Source organism: Macrotis lagotis, chromosome X, assembly GCF_037893015.1.
Source record: "Macrotis lagotis isolate mMagLag1 chromosome X, bilby.v1.9.chrom.fasta, whole genome shotgun sequence".
Classification (NCBI taxonomy): domain Eukaryota; kingdom Metazoa; phylum Chordata; class Mammalia; order Peramelemorphia; family Peramelidae; genus Macrotis; species Macrotis lagotis.
In genome coordinates, this window is record NC_133666.1 from 391,355,286 (window position 1) to 391,359,661 (window position 4,376).

Here is a 4,376-nt window from a genome sequence, read left to right on the forward strand (position 1 = left end):
TTTTGTTCATCTTTTTTGATCTTTTTCCTTTGAACTCTACTTCTCTGTGTAGAAGAGACACTGCTCTTAGGCTTCTTCTGAAAGTGGCTTCAGCTTCTGACTGTTTACCCTAGTGATGCCTGATGTTCTCTTGAGGTCCATGAAGGACCCCTTTGTCTGGTACAATGTTGACAGAGTACTGTGGAGATGACTGAATCTGTTGGAGGCAGCAGGGGTCTGTCAGATTATCTGGTACTGAGCCAGGGTCCTAGGCATGGTGTCTAGCATTTTGCCAAAGTTGTTGGGAGTTTCTGCTTTTCCCCAGGACTATACTGAAGTTGATGGTGGTCTAAATAGTGGAAATTACTAGCTAACCCAGGGATACATTGAGACATTGTGGGGGGGGCCTGGTGTTGGCATGTCTGCTCCACTCAACTAGAACTCAGAATTTCTGCTAATTTTCTGAGCTGCAGCTAAGTCTGTAAGTTTGCTGGCATGCTTCCTGTCCAGTAGTGTGCTCCTCCTAACAGATATTTAGACACACCTTTCTTGCCAATCTTCCAAGTTTCCAGGGCAAAAAAAAAAAAAAAAAAACTTGTTCTAACCTATCTTTTTGCTGGTTCTGCTGTTTGAATGTAAATATGGGAGGGTTTCAGAGATTCATTACTTACTCTTACAAGTTGGTTCATAGAAGGTAGAACTTATAGGTTATTTATAATGACTCATTCTCCTTCATATTACCTCACCAGAAGAAACTACAAGCAAAGATAAGCTAATCATATTACCTGATCTATTCTTTTGGAGTAACATGATTTTCTTCTTCTTTGATACTATCATTTATTTTATTATTTCTACTCTAGCAAATAAGGGAAACAATTTAATATGAACATTTCTTAAATGCTGTGCCTTTCCTTTGCCTTGACAAAATGGTTTGGGGGTTTCTGGAACTACATATTGAGATCAAGTGACAAGAATGTAAATAAGAGTGAAGAATCTGCCCTGCTTCATTTACATCTTCTTCTTAATTCTTTAATTAGATTATCAGAGGAATCTTTCTAGTTGAAAATTGCATTGAGAAAGAGATTTATTTTTCAGGTCATAAATTCTGTAATTCTCTTATTTTGATTGTTAGTTAATTCAGTCTTCCTTTTTTTATCTATTATCTGAAACTACTTGTTCCTAATATTAAGGACTTAAATACAAATTATATTTCTATTCTTCCTTAACAGACAAAGGGCATTCTCTGATGGAAATGATAAAGATGATCCCTCTTCTTTGTAATCCATCAGTTGAAGTTCCAATCAGATTTTAAAACTCTGTTACTGCATCAGCATTATGTATGCATGCTCTACAGCTGAAGCTAATGGACTAGGATGAGTCAGATCCCCATATATCTTTATGCTTTTTTTTTAGTCTTAATTTCAGTTTGGAAAATCCAGTTAGCCAATATTTACTTAAATGAACTTTATAAATCTCCTCACATAAAGCAAAGGAAGTCAAATCTATTTAAATAGGAAAACTTTATCTTTTCTTCTACTGAACTTTTGCATACTTTTTGTAAAGGGAAAATCACTTTGAAACTGCATTGCTTTACACTGAAAGAAATTTAAATTCCTGTATCATAATGCTAGCTGTACATGTGACATTTTCTCCATGTGAATTCAACCTATATGGCCATTGTTCAGCTCTGGCAGTGCTCAGGGGCAAAGGAAGGTCATGAAGGCATGAGAAGAGTAAGAGAAATCAAGCTGAGCTTGTCAAATAAATAGGGACTCAAGTGGCTTAATTTCCATTTGTAGTATTTCATTCTTACTGTAGGCTCAATAGAGAAAAGTACCCACTCATCTCCCCACTCTTCAGTGCCTCTAGGACAAAATTTCAATTAAGCAGATTAAGGTTCTTACTTGATTAATAGGCACATCCCTGATCACTATTATTAAGAACCATGTAGCCAGAGAGGCAACATTCAAGTTATAGTAAAAGCAATAACAATAATAACATGTATATAACTCCTCCTACATTCTGGGAACTGTGATAAACACAACAACCCTGACAGGAGGGTGCTATTATTATCCCCGAGGTAGACAGTGATTAAGTGACTTGCCCAAGGTCAAACAATAAACAAATATCTGAGGTCAGAGTTGACTTTTAATCTTCCTGTTCAGCTAGATGGTGCAGTGGATAGAACATGACCCCTGGAGTCAGGAGAACCTGAGTTCAAATCTGAACTCAGACACTTAATAATTGCCTAGCACTAAAGAATCACTTGGAAGTTAGTGTCTTTGATAAGCCACTGCGGGTAGTAAAAGAGAAAGCTGTAGTTGATACATGGTGATTACATTAATACATAAACGCTTCAAAGGACGTGATTTCAATATTGTGTATAGAGCTTTAATAATGCAGTTCTTGTGGCTTTGGTATACGGCCTTCTAATTCCTCTACAGTAAGGATAATTTGTCTTGGTCTCCAGCTACTCCAGCTACTCCAGCTACTCAACAAATGTTTGTGGGATTAAATTAAATGAGATGATGGAGCAAATAATAATAATAAATTATCTTACCTTCTAAGATAAGCATATTTGGAATGATCAAAGCTGGTCCTTTAATAAATGAAAAATAGTAATAATAATATAACAATAATAATGATTTAAAAAAAACACATTTTGTATTGTTTTGAGGTTTGCAAAACATTTCTTTCCCATAATTAGGATTTTACCTAAAAAAAAAAACCTTTCCAGCTTGGTGGGGCATGCTGGAAATGCTTTTCTAATTGTCCTTGGTTTCAAACAACTACCATCACCTCTTCACCATAAGAAGACATTGGAGCAGCACTAGTTTGAGGACTTATTTTAGCAGTTGAATATTGTCTCAGATTTCAAAGAAAGAAAAGGCGGTAAAATATGTGCTGAATGAACCTTAAGTTAAATGTCAGTTGCTATAAAAACTATAAGCAAATCACCTTGTCTGTTAGTCCTAATAAAATTATAGAACATCTTAAAGAAGTGGTTTAGAAAGATTAGTCTTTTGATCACTAGGTCAAAATGACTCATCAAAAAAGGTCATCCTGGCTGAACCTCATTCTTTCTTGGTTGGGGACTAGACTGTTAGTTTAGGATGATGCCAGAGATGAACTATGCCCATATATTTCAGCAAAGATTTTGAAAAAATCCTTTGTAGGTTCCTTAAAGACAGGACTATGAGATAGATGATGGTAAAATGTTTTAAAGTGACCCACTTAAATAGTAGTACTAATGAGTCTAGAGCAGTTTAGAGGAAACTATCTAGTAAATGCCTAAAGTCTTTGTACTTGGGCTTTTACTGTTTGACATTTTTATTAATGACACCAGTTAAATGATAGAAGACATGCTTGTCAAAATCTGCTGATGAACTATAGTTTATAATGTTATCTAATACATTGGATAAAGGAGGCAGGATACAGAAAAGTTTTGACAGGTTATTACAAAGAAAGAGAAATAAAAAGATGAAAATTAGTAGGGAGAAGTATAAAGTTATATACTCATATTTTTTAAACAATTTTAAAAATTCAGATTAGGAAGAAGAGTCCTAGGTAAACAAAAATGGATTTATCAAAGATTATTGTGTTTAGTTGTTGTGGTGCCAACATGTTTCAGCAGTGCATTAGAGCAACCAAAAACACAATCCTGGGCTAGATTAGAAGTATTCAGAATGGGCTTTACCCCCACCCACCCACCCACCCAATGACAGAAGAAGGGAGGGATTAGCAGAACTTTGAGAGAATCACATATTTAAGTTCAATGTAAAGAACTAATTTCTAATGATGACAGTTATTCAAAAAGTGGAATAGATTATCTTTGGAGGGAATTAAGCTCTCCACAAAACATTTTCAGGCAAAGATGAATTATTGCTTGTCTTTGTAATTTAATTTCTTTTTGTAACCACAATGGGGATTCTTACATGGGTATGGTAGTACATTTAATTTTAAATGTCCTTTGGAGTTCCTTCAAAGTATCAAATTTTGTTATTTTATGGACACAAATAGATGGTACAGTAGGGAGAGTGCAGGACCTAAAATCACTAAGAAATGAAATAATATTTGTAAAGTGTTTCGAAAATCTTAAAGTTCCATATAAATGTTATAATACTGCTTGCTTTTACCTCTAGAAATGAAAGGATTCAAAATTCTAGGGCTTTGTTTCTTCTACTATTATTGGCTTTATTTTTAGTTATCTTATTTTTTGGCATTATTAATGGTTAATAGGATTCGTGGCAAGTTGAACCTCGATGTATACTGAATTAGACAAAAATGTGTGGGTGTTTATGAGAGATAGAGATAGAGAGAGTGAGAGAGAGAGAGAGAGAGAGAGAGAGAGAGAGAGAGAGAGAGAGAGACAAAGGAAGAGAGAGAGGTAGAGTCAG